Source organism: Perissodus microlepis, chromosome 20 (genome assembly GCF_051167445.1).
Source record: "Perissodus microlepis isolate ML-2025 ecotype Zambia chromosome 20, ASM5116744v1, whole genome shotgun sequence".
NCBI lineage: Eukaryota > Metazoa > Chordata > Actinopteri > Cichliformes > Cichlidae > Perissodus > Perissodus microlepis.
The window spans coordinates 13,825,084-13,838,834 of record NC_140480.1 but is presented as its reverse complement, the minus strand read 5'-3'; positions in this window follow the sequence as shown (position 1 = coordinate 13,838,834).

Here is a 13,751-nt window from a genome sequence, read left to right as displayed (position 1 = left end):
GTTAATGCAATACTTTTGTTAAATACATTGAATCAAAGCCGAAAGTCTGAATTTCAATCTCGTCTTGATTGCTTGATTTAAAACTTACTGTATTTGAATAAATGGTGTAGCAATGGGTAAATGAGATCATACTAAAACAGCACTGCAGTCATCTCAGGTCTCATACTTGTAGTACTTCTATTATCTAACAGTAACAGCTTCTGTCTGATATGAAACTGGGGAGGCTGCAGTTGAGAATTTCTGTAATTTCCTAACCGTGATGCTCCAACTGGCTTGGACTCTCTTAAGATCTCAGTTTATATTGTTCACACCACTATTCATATCTTTGTGTTACAAATGAATTTGCTGAATGTAACTAAAAAGAGACCAAGTGTTACAAAAAGTAGCCAAAATTTTATAACCATCCTAGACAAGGTTTAACCAAAACAAAAAAAACCCCATGTCTAATTCAATTACATTGTATGACTGTTCACAGCAACAGGGACTTTATATTGTAAGGCTAAGGCTCTATATTAATCAGGGCGAGAATGCCAACAATAAAATAACACCATGAAAACAGGCTTGTGACACCTTCCAGTTAGTAGATGATTTCTACTAACTGGAGGCTCTACTTCCTGAACTACAGCCACTCCCAACATTTTTACAATTTTTTATTGTATTCATTTAATGGAAGCTGCTTTAAGCTGCACACAACAGAGTAAGAAGTCAGACACCTGCGCTACGCTCCTGAAGTTGTGCGTCTGACACACAACATCACAGAAGCGCTTCTAGTGTGTTCCCCGGGTGACAGTGATAGCTGTAACAGTTATAATGTGGGTAGTAAGTATTCATGATTTATTATTTGAATTGACCGTGTGTATTTGTAAAAATTATATCTCGTTTTTTATTTTTAAATCTGTGCTGCAGTCCTTAAAATGTGACTCGGTTTTATTTTGTCCTTTGTTGTTTTTTGTCTTATGTGAAGCTGTGTTTCTGATTCTGTAAATAAAATTTACTACCAAAATGTCAACTTTGCCTTTATTTTTTTTAATGAACCACTCATACTACCCACGCCATGTGACACAAGTGGAGCATGAACAAAAATAAAGAATGTAGACTGCATGAGCAACTCATTTACAAAGAAGTGAAGGAGTAGGGTGCAGGAACAAACAGAGATAGTTTTTAATATTTGTGCTTTATCCTCATCAGACTGACAGTTACCCTGTGTCGTTTGTCTCTTTATGCTCTGGAGCTGAGCAATGCTCTGAGCAAAGATGAGGAGAGGAGATGAAGAGAACAGGGGTGTGTGTGTGTGTGTGTGGGGGGGGGGGGGGTTGAGAAGATGAGAGCAGAAAATTGAACGATCAGCTAACAGGCTTTGTTGAAACAAAGCTTGCTGGGGGCATCAAAGGCAAAGGAGGGTGGGCGGGGTGGGGTGGAGTGGTGGGGCAATGAGCAAGAGGGGCTACAAACAGACAATAAACACTGTATCCCCAAAGGGGAAACAAGAAAATGAGGATGTGACAAGAGTTCTGATCCTTTGCCCGTACAGTACACTCCAGTTATCTGTCATGGAGCTCACAGCGACGCGCTGAAACACACAAACGTGACATCGCTGTAACATAGGCCACATGTAAACACATACAGTATAGAATCAAATGTGCGGAGGCGTGAGTGCCCAGGATGCAACACTCCTCTGCATACTCTCTCTCCGACATGCAGGATTAGGGTGATTTTCTGTGATTAAGCAGCCGCCAGTAAGGTTCAAGCAGGTTTTTGTAATAGTTTAATTCATGGGCGAGGAGATGGGCTTAAATGAGATTGCAGAGTGTGGTCGATTAAGCTCATTAGGCGTTTTGAAGAGGGCAGCCTTTCTCGCATCCTTCTTTTCCTGCAATCAGATCCGGGATGAAAATGGGAATTAATTAGGAAGAGAGGTCCATGCTGTCCCGTCCCAAATGTGTTATACTGTCTGCGCGCGTATGGGAGGGCTGGAGGCTCCGTGCTTTATCAGTCTCAGTCCTGACCACCAGACTTGAAGTTTTTTAATAAATCTCCATTTATACTTTTTTTCTGGCTAATTGAAATTCATACAGTTTCTTCGCAAATTTGCATTAAAAACGTTTTGATCCAAATGAGAAAATCGGCAAAAATGAAATATGAGTTAAGGTGTGTTTCCATCCACTACTGTTATGCAAATTTGGGGTATTGGGCACATCAAGATAAACAGCTGGTCCTGATTCGCTAGTCAATGCCATTAAACTGTTGCAGGAAATGAGGCCATAACCACACAATGTAATTAAAATAGCACCAGTCAGACCCTAAAGAATGAAAGCTGTGGAAATTTAACTTGGGTGCGACAGAGAGAGACAGAAATCTCCCCGACTTACCTTAAGGTCTTAACATCCAGCCTTTCATGTTTAAAATGATACTTACCCATGCCTATAGGTATGGGTAATAGCCATAAGATCATAGGCTGGACTTTAGACAGAGAGTCAATCCAGACTTCCAGTATAGGGTTGCTGGTTCCACAGGTCAACAATGTATTAAATCAAGCAGAACCAGGCCCAATCTTTTTGGTGCCCCAGGGTAGATTAGCATTTGGTGCCCCTGTTATGACTGGACAGATCGCCTCTGACCAGGGGTTATTAATATTATTCATATGGGAGGAGTGGTACAAAAATGTCCTAATAACTGATAAATGATTATCAACTCAAATCTGATGTAGGAGTTGTTCACAAATTCAGTGACTATTAGCATACTTTATTTCTAACTTATTATTAATTTTTCATTATTACAAAGGGACCTGGTGCCAAATTTTGGGAGTTACACAGGTCACCAGTGTGGTGAAACACCAGTGTGCTCAGTTATGCTAACGCTCCCTATCAGGATCCAGCACACTGTGTTAAAGAGTTTCATTTCCTGATTAGGAAATCAGGGAGCACAGTAACGTATTTTATTATTTCAAGTAAGTCTGTACGTTTAGTATTGCCTGTAATGACCTCAGTCCATCCAATGTGCCCTCGTAATTGTGCTATATCTTTATCATTATGGTAATAACAGGTGAGGGTCATCCTCTTCAGCACTTTGTGTCATATGCACAGCAGTAATATGCTTTTGCCTAATTCTGGTGCTGAATTTGGACATACAGTACTCCTGCACTACAAGTCTGTTGTTGCAATATTTGAACTCATCATGGTTCTGGTTCCGGTGAACCAGATTCATGTGTTTTTGAGTTTAGTTAATATTACTTGGTTTAGTGTCAGTCATGGTTGTGATAGTTTTCTGCTTGTGTTATATTTGTAGTTACAGTCTTTAGTCTTGGTCACTGTGCCTTCCCTGTGATCCACATTTCATGTCCAGTCACTCTTGTCTCAATCTTTGTGCATCTCCTGTGTCCAGACTATGTTCCCTCTGTCTCCCCAGTCAGTCACGTCTCGTTGTCTCAGTGTCAAATCCGTGTCTTTGCATGTGTCGTGTTTTACTTTGACTGTCTCGTGCCCTATGTTAGTGTATTCAGTTTTGCTTCCCAGCCATGTTTCCACCTGTTCCCAATCCCCCTGTTATCCTGCATGTGTATTTAGGCCTTCAGTCTTCCACTCTTTGTTGTTCTCCACGTTAGCTGTGTGTGGCATGTAAGTTCCATGTTCCCCAGTCATGTCAAGTCAAGTCTTGTCCAGTGATTAATGACCAGTCAGGAGTTTCTTAGTTCTAGCTTATGTTTGGTTTATGTTTGTTTCTTTAGTATTCATGTATTTTGTTTTTAGTTCATTTTTTCCAGCAAACAAAGCTGCCGCTTTCAGGTAAGTTTTACATTAAAGAGTCCTGCGTTTGGGTCCTAACCTATCCTGCCACACAGCTTATCATGACACAACTTGGATTTTAGGTTAACCGGCCCATGAGTGTTCCTTTCCACCCATATGCTTGTGCTCACAAATCCAGAGTACATCACTAGCTTGTAAAGTATCATCCAGCCTTTGTTTACATTTCAAAGGTAATGGCAAATCAAGTAGCACCAAAGACAATGTCAAATGTCAAAATCGCTGCTTTTAGGCTGACTAAAGATGATTGTTCTAAAGAGATAAAGGTAGTAAATGTTATGAAATGTTACTACCTGCTGTGCTGCTACATGTGCACTATCCTAATTGCACTTCTAGGCTATCATGTTATTTTGAAGGCTGACAATCTCTGAGGAATGTTTTGGGCATCTTGTTGAATCAGTGCCACGAAGAATGAAGGTACTTCTGCAGACAAAAGAAGATCCAACCTGGTAGCAAAGGTGTATCTAATACAGGGTTTAGTGAGTGTAGACGTAAGACACAAATAAAAGAAGTGAATGAGGTCTTACAGAAACAGTACAAGAACATTATCTTTTTTTTGTTTCTGGACTGTTTGTGTAGACCACTACACATACAAGAAGATTTGATGAAGCTGGGCCAGTGAGGCTGTGAATGGTTGTGGAAAAGGTGTAGCCAACTGTTTAACCTCTACAGAGGCCAACTGCCTCAATTTCTTCACTCAGACACCTGATAAGAACTTGTTGACACTATTATTTAACACTTACACGAACAACAACTGAACAACTTCAACTCCTTAATTTAATGAAATGTTCAAGTGGATGAGCTCAACTCTTTCAGCTTTTTTTTTTTTACTTTTTATCAGTTTAGAGAGCTCAATTTTTATTCTATTAATTTATGATCACAAGCACATATGTTGCTTCCTGTTGTAAGGCCATAAAAAGGGACAGCTGTTCATTCACTGCCAGCTCCTGGTAAGTTATTCCTCTTCATAAACCTAGGCAGATGTTAGTGTCTTTGGGGATGGAAGTGGAGCCATCGTTCTTGTTTCTTTTTTAAATGACATCTTTAGTACATACAAGGTTCAGTCAAATGGTTCCAGAACACTCATGAAAGGACATATTTCATTCAAATTCAAAGTTTGGTGTTCCAGTCCTCCCACCATGTTTGGATTGCTATCTGTAAGTCTGAGTTTTGACCACTTACATGCATGCATGCATAGATAATGCATGCTGGCTCTCCTCCAGCGTGTAAAGAGAGTGGCCCTTCACTTTGGTTTGATTCAGTATAAGGCAATTTAAAAAACACAAAACAAGAGACTTGGCAAAAGTGTCTTCATTTATCAAAACTGTAGACAAGTTGTAATATTTGTTCTGTGTATACCAAGAAATTCAGAACACTGCTGAGGTTTCAACTGATGGCATATGTCCTGAACTTATGTTGTAGGAATTAACTTTATTCTTCTCACATATTCCCGTAGCATTTAAGTTTAAAAAAAACAAACAAACACTAGAAAACTGCTCACTTCACCCTCACTATCCTGTCTCACCTACATATAATATTTATAATCTGACAAAACCTGTGCTTCTGTCCTCTCATGTTAAACGTTAAGCCTTAGGAAGCTCTGGAAATGTAAATATAAACCATTCAGGGATTTAGCATTCCCTTTGCCTTTGACAAACCTACCATAATCACTTTTATGCAGTTTATTGTTTACATTCCAAACCCTCCAAGGGTTCTCCAGATGAAGACAAATGATATTTACTGCTGTTAGTTATTTAACTTAAATTCATAAAGAGCACTTTGGAGTGATGAATGCATAATTTAGGGAGAGGCAGTCTCTTTTATAGGGCGTTAAAGAAGACTTTCTCTTTAAGTGGATGGTCAAGACTGCAGACTGAACAGAGTCATGAAAACACTGCAGACACCTTGTATTCCTGTCTGTGAAGGTTCTCAGTCATCCAGGTCATCGTAGTCAAAGGAGCTTGCAAAGAAAAGCGTCTGGACTTCTTTAAGTTACTTGAAGACGTTTCACCTCTCATCCGAGAAGCTTCTTCAGTTCTAAGGTCAAATGGTGGAGAGTCCCAGATATAAACCTAGTGGGAGTATCCCCCCACAGAGGGACAAAAGGACCCCCTGATGATCCTCTAATCGCCTGAGCCAAGGTGTGAAACTGGGTGTGGGTCCCAATCAGCCAGAGTTTGGGGTGTGTTCATTGTGAAACCTGGCCCCACCTTATCATGCGAATTCCTGAGGTCAGATGGCCCAGGATGTGAGTGGGCGTTAAGGCGTCTGGGAAGGGATCTCAAAACTGGATTATAGATGGCAGAGAGTTGGTGTCGTAAACCCCCGCCTCTGTTCAAAGATGGTCGCTCACAGTGGACATAGATGGCTTCTTTCACTCCTCTTTCAAACCATCTGTCCTCTCTGTCCAAAATGTGAACATTGGCATCCTCGAAAGAGTGTCCTTTATCCTTAAGATGCAGATGGACTGCTGAGTCTTGTCCTGTGGAGGTGGCTCTTCTGTGTTGTGCCATGCGCTTGTGAAGTGGCTGTTTGGTCTCTCCAATGTAGAGGTCTGGGCATTCCTCGCTGCACTGTACAGCATACACCACATTGTTAAGTCTGTGTTTTGGCGTTTTGTCTTTCGGGTGAACCAGTTTTTGTCTGAGCGTGTTGCTGGGTCTGAAATGCACCGGGATGTCATGCTTGGAGAAAACTCTCCTAAGTTTTTCTGATACACCGGCTACATAGGGGATGACAATGTTGTTGCGTCTGTCCTTCTTATCCTCCCTCGCTGGTGTCTGGTCTTCTTTTCTGTGCCTCTTTGCTGACTTTAAGAACGCCCATTTAGGATAGCCGCACGTTTTGAGTGCTTCCTTTACATGTGTGTGTTCCTTCTTTTTTCCTTCAGGCTTAGAGGGAACATGTTCTGCCCGGTGGTGTAGGGTCCTAATTACTCCAAGTTTGTGTTCCAAAGGGTGATGGGAGTCAAAGAGGAGGTACTGGTCCGTGTGTGTGGGCTTCCGGTAAACTTCGATGTTGAGTTTGCCGTTCTCTTCAATGTGCACAGCGCAGTCCAGGAAAGGCAAACAGTTGTCCTTTGTGTCTTCCCTGGTGAACTTGATGTTTTTATCCACAGCGTTAATGTGCGCAGTGAAGGATTCCACTTCTTGTGTCTTGATTTTGACCCAGGTGTCGTCCACATATCTGTACCAGTGGCTGGGTACTCTTCCTTTGAAAGAGCCAAGAGCCTTCCTTTCCACTTCCTCCATGTAAAGGTTGGCTACAATAGGTGACACGGGGGAGCCCATGGCACAGCCATGTTTTTGTCTGTAAAAGCCTTCGTTGTATTTGAAATATGTAGTGGTGAGGCAGAGGTCTAACAGTGTGCAAATCTGATCGGGTGTGAAGTTGGTCCTGTCCTCCAAGGAGCTGTCTTCTTGTAGTCGTTTTCTGACAGTCTCCACGGCCTCCGTGGTGGGTATGCAAGTGAAGAGAGAGACTACATCAAAGGACACCATGGTTTCATCTGGATCCAGGGTAAGTTTCTGGACCTTGTCGGTGAAGTCGGTGGAGTTCTTGATGTGGTGTGGGGTGTTCCCCACAAGAGGAGCAAGGATGGTAGCAAGGTGTTTAGCAATGTTATAAGTGGCTGAGTTTATGCTACTGACTATGGGTCTGAGTGGGACAGCTTCCTTGTGGATTTTAGGAAGTCCGTAGATGCAGGGTATGGCATCCCCTGGGTAAAGGCGGTGATAAGCGGGAGGAACACCCTTCAACTGGTGCGGGAGTATGAAAGGGAATCAAGGAAACTAGCGGATTATAGGAACCATCTCCGTTTCAACCTAAGATGTAGACAAAGCAGAGTTGTTCCTAAGAGCCTGCGCCTTGGATCCACTGTCAGGGGATACAGAGCAGACTTGATTCTACAGAGAGCACAAAATCACCTTTTAAGTGAAAGGATAAGACAGGTCCATTTCACCATAAACGCCCTCCAGATCAAGATCAGCCAGACCCTGCAGGAACTGGAAATCCTTCTACCCTCTCCAATCTTAGAAGAGGTTTACAAGTTTGTGGACAAGGCTCAGCGGGCCCAACACTCTAAAGGAAAAGAAAGACAACGCAGGAAATTTCACACCTTGCTTTCAAAAACACACACTCCGCATCCTGAACCTACACAACCCAGAGAAGAAAACACACCTGAAGTCAGTCAGGAGAAATGGGTTAAGAACTTTTCAGACAGGATTCTCACTGAACCTGAAAAGAGAGTATTAGCCAAAGGACTCAATTTTGCCATTTCTCCACAACAGTTGCCCATAGTGGACCTCATCACAGCCACAGAATCTGCCATACGGATTAATAAATTATCACAGACAGAAGCAGAGCAAATCAGGATGAAAGTCTCAGCCACGCTCTCCAGTGCCAAAGTCCCTCCATCCAACCTCACAATACAGGAAAAGAAGGCCGTCGCTTCCCTGAGCAAAGATCACGACATCACTGTTTTACCAGCTGATAAGGGAAGATGCACCGTGGTCCTAAACACTACAGATTACCATACAAAGATCACTACTCTCCTCAGTGACAACAATACCTACGAAGCCTTAAAGCGAGACCCCACAAGCAGCTACAAAAAGAAAGTTATAGCTTGCCTTCAAGACTTTGAAAAGGACAAAATTATTGACCGCCTTACTTATCACCGCCTTTACCCAGGGGATGCCATACCCTGCATCTACGGACTTCCTAAAATCCACAAGGAAGCTGTCCCACTCAGACCCATAGTCAGTAGCATAAACTCAGCCACTTATAACATTGCTAAACACCTTGCTACCATCCTTGCTCCTCTTGTGGGGAACACCCCACACCACATCAAGAACTCCACCGACTTCACCGACAAGGTCCAGAAACTTACCCTGGATCCAGATGAAACCATGGTGTCCTTTGATGTAGTCTCTCTCTTCACTTGCATACCCACCACGGAGGCCGTGGAGACTGTCAGAAAACGACTACAAGAAGACAGCTCCTTGGAGGACAGGACCAACTTCACACCCGATCAGATTTGCACACTGTTAGACCTCTGCCTCACCACTACATATTTCAAATACAACGAAGGCTTTTACAGACAAAAACATGGCTGTGCCATGGGCTCCCCCGTGTCACCTATTGTAGCCAACCTTTACATGGAGGAAGTGGAAAGGAAGGCTCTTGGCTCTTTCAAAGGAAGAGTACCCAGCCACTGGTACAGATATGTGGACGACACCTGGGTCAAAATCAAGACACAAGAAGTGGAATCCTTCACTGCGCACATTAACGCTGTGGATAAAAACATCAAGTTCACCAGGGAAGACACAAAGGACAACTGTTTGCCTTTCCTGGACTGCGCTGTGCACATTGAAGAGAACGGCAAACTCAACATCGAAGTTTACCGGAAGCCCACACACACGGACCAGTACCTCCTCTTTGACTCCCATCACCCTTTGGAACACAAACTTGGAGTAATTAGGACCCTACACCACCGGGCAGAACATGTTCCCTCTAAGCCTGAAGGAAAAAAGAAGGAACACACACATGTAAAGGAAGCACTCAAAACGTGCGGCTATCCTAAATGGGCGTTCTTAAAGTCAGCAAAGAGGCACAGAAAAGAAGACCAGACACCAGCGAGGGAGGATAAGAAGGACAGACGCAACAACATTGTCATCCCCTATGTAGCCGGTGTATCAGAAAAACTTAGGAGAGTTTTCTCCAAGCATGACATCCCGGTGCATTTCAGACCCAGCAACACGCTCAGACAAAAACTGGTTCACCCGAAAGACAAAACGCCAAAACACAGACTTAACAATGTGGTGTATGCTGTACAGTGCAGCGAGGAATGCCCAGACCTCTACATTGGAGAGACCAAACAGCCACTTCACAAGCGCATGGCACAACACAGAAGAGCCACCTCCACAGGACAAGACTCAGCAGTCCATCTGCATCTTAAGGATAAAGGACACTCTTTCGAGGATGCCAATGTTCACATTTTGGACAGAGAGGACAGATGGTTTGAAAGAGGAGTGAAAGAAGCCATCTATGTCCACTGTGAGCGACCATCTTTGAACAGAGGCGGGGGTTTACGACACCAACTCTCTGCCATCTATAATCCAGTTTTGAGATCCCTTCCCAGACGCCTTAACGCCCACTCACATCCTGGGCCATCTGACCTCAGGAATTCGCATGATAAGGTGGGGCCAGGTTTCACAATGAACACACCCCAAACTCTGGCTGATTGGGACCCACACCCAGTTTCACACCTTGGCTCAGGCGATTAGAGGATCATCAGGGGGTCCTTTTGTCCCTCTGTGGGGGGATACTCCCACTAGGTTTATATCTGGGACTCTCCACCATTTGACCTTAGAACTGAAGAAGCTTCTCGGATGAGAGGTGAAACGTCTTCAAGTAACTTAAAGAAGTCCAGACGCTTTTCTTTGCAAGCTCCTTTGACTACGATGACCTGGATGACTGAGAACCTTCACAGACAGGAATACAAGGTGTCTGCAGTGTTTTCATGACTCTGTTCAGTCTGCAGTCTTGACCATCCACTTAAAGAGAAAGTCTTCTTTAACGCCCTATAAAAGAGACTGCCTCTCCCTAAATTATGCATTCATCACTCCAAAGTGCTCTTTATGAATTTAAGTTAAATAACTAACAGCAGTAAATATCATTTGTCTTCATCTGGAGAACCCTTGGAGGGTTTGGAATGTAAACAATAAACTGCATAAAAGTGATTATGGTAGGTTTGTCAAAGGCAAAGGGAATGCTAAATCCCTGAATGGTTTATATTTACATTTCCAGAGCTTCCTAAGGCTTAACGTTTAACATGAGAGGACAGAAGCACAGGTTTTGTCAGATTATAAATATTATATGTAGGTGAGACAGGATAGTGAGGGTGAAGTGAGCAGTTTTCTAGTGTTTGTTTGTTTTTTTTAAACTTAAATGCTACGGGAATATGTGAGAAGAATAAAGTTAATTCCTACAACATAAGTTCAGGACATATGCCATCAGTTGAAACCTCAGCAGTGTTCTGAATTTCTTGGTATACACAGAACAAATATTACAACTTGTCTACAGTTTTGATAAATGAAGACACTTTTGCCAAGTCTCTTGTTTTGTGTTTTTTAAATTGCCTTATACTGAATCAAACCAAAGTGAAGGGCCACTCTCTTTACACGCTGGAGGAGAGCCAGCATGCATTATCTATGCATGCATGCATGTAAGTGGTCAAAACTCAGACTTACAGATAGCAATCCAAACATGGTGGGAGGACTGGAACACCAAACTTTGAATTTGAATGAAATATGTCCTTTGACCTTGTATTCCTCTTTTTTCACTGAACTGTCAGAAAGCCCCGGGGTGCTCAAAAGATAGCTTCTTAAATTCTTTCCAGATTTTTTATGAGGGTTTTTTTTTTTTCATCTTTCTTCTCTGAAATGAATATTTTGAACCTTAGTTAGCTGAACCCTGCAGTTCTCTCTCTGCTCACATAAAAGTTATTGTTATGGGAATATCAGTCTGATGAATACAAGTCAAGTAGTAGTTATGATTCATTTACACATATTTACATTTTTTAAGCTTACAGTTTACCCCTCAATGTGTGGTTGCTGACTAGTCAAGTATTACAAACTCCTGCTGTGCAGGTAATTAAAACTGTAATTTTTAATTACAATTAAACTGTTGGTAGTGTTTCTGAAGATATTTAAAAAAAAATTCTGCTTAATTTTAGGGGAAATGTTTATGAAAATATGCATGAGATGAGTAAATTAATCGATGAACTGCTGATGCCATACAAATATGGCATTTTTGTTTGGATACCGTGCTGTTAGCATCATACAGACACTTCATACTTTAATAAAGACCTGGAAGAAACCCATACAGAGTAGAGACTCTCAAGCAGGAAACTGGAAACTGTAGCATAGCACGCTTAATGTCAGGTAGGCAGAAGTAGGACCCAAACGCAGGACGTCCTTTGTGAAGACAGGGCATTTATTAATAGAGAAATGAATACAAAGGTGCAAATAATCCACAGTGCGCGATTTTTTTTGTCTGTCCAACTACCCAACAAAACACGAGCTCACAGAGTCCAAAACAGTAATTCAGCTGGCTGGCCGCAGGTCCTGTGGCGGCGACACAGCAGTACAGTCAGCCATATGTTTTAGGCAGCTCAGGATGTGGCTTAGCAGGACATGGACATGCAGGCCGTGTAGGATGTGTAAATGCTAGTATATTGTAAACACTGTGAACTGCAATATTAGCAGATTTCTGGAGCAGTTTGTTCTGCTGTTGGGATTTGAATTACATGAATTCATCTCTCTAATGTAATTACAGTTAGAGTTTGCTATTTCATAATATCAGATAGACTCGTTAACTCAATACAGCCCATTTACATCTTCAGTTACATATAGCTCAACATCATTTTGACAGGATGCTTATGCATAGACATGCCACCATACTAGCATAGCTGCTTTAAATATGTTTAAAGTTATTATAACCAACGGACAAAGAATATATATTCTAACTAAAACACCCGTAAATAACTGAGAAAAATATACATTCACTCGGCCACTTTGTTAGCATTAATTAACACAAATATCTAATTAGCAAATCAGCTAACTGGCAGCAACTTAATGCATTAAGGTATGCAAACACAGTCGAGGCGACCTGCTGTAGTTCAACCTGAGCAAGAAAGAAAGATGATTCAAGTGATTTGAACCTGGCATGGTTGTTGTTGACAGATGGGCTGGTATCAGTGTTTCAGAAACAGCGGATGTACTGGGACTTTCCCACACAGCTATAGGGTGAGTCTGAATGCACTACCTGTAGACTTTTTAAAACCAACTTCAGTTCCTTTTTAACTCATCTATTTTATTGTTTATTTTAGTGGTGTATTGTGTAAAGATAAGAAATCATTATAAATAACACAATACTTGTAAAATATAAGCCACAAAACCCATCCTGAACTGTCCATCTCTGTATAACACTATCTCAGGCTCACATAGCTGATTACTAAATCCCCCTTCAATCATTAAAAGTAATTATATCCACATTCTCAAGACAAACTCTAATGTTTCCCTTGTATCAGTGAGCCTCTTGTGTTTATCGTAGTGCATCTATTTCACAGCTGTGCAACCACTTTAGTGTAGCATTAGCTGGATGGCATGAGTTTATTAGAATGTTTATCACTCATGAGGAATGACAATAATCAAGGTAAGCGACAGACTGATGGTTTTATCGCTCAGTTATTATCAAACAGGAATAATTGACTTAAGTAGTGATGCAGAGGCGCAGAGATGTTTAAAGCACATCAGTGATAGACGTGCTTTCCTTTTCATCTTGTTTTTCAAGTCAGTCCCCTCCATCTCTGCTTTTTAGCCCATGTTTTGATGACTCCACCATCGGTGTTGCTGGGACAGATGTTATGAAGAGACACAGAGCAGTGAGGGATGCATTTACAGTGCTTAGCAAATTTATTAGGCCACCTGTATGCAAAAAATCAGTCATGGCCCTCATAAACATGAAGCAATATCTTTGAGTAAGGAAAATATGGCTGTGTATAAACTAAACACATACCACTGAAGTAAGTTCCATTACATTTGAATGTTTATATTGTACTTATGTACCAAAATTACATGAATCAATTGAACATAGTCAAATTACTTAAAGTCAATTGTGTATTTGAGTGTGTCTTGGTTAAATGTAACTATTCTATTCTAATCTATTCTATTCTATTCTATTCTATTCCATCAGGCAAATACCAAACTGAATTCAGATTTGAGCCGGCACAATTGACTTCTTAATCAAATATTCAGCCACACACATATATAGGAATGCATATATATTCAGGAATGCAATAAAATAACTAATTTGGCATCTTAATCAAACAATAAGAACATCTTTTCTATTTTTTATCTGCTTTGAAGTAAATTGGAAAATTCATGGATA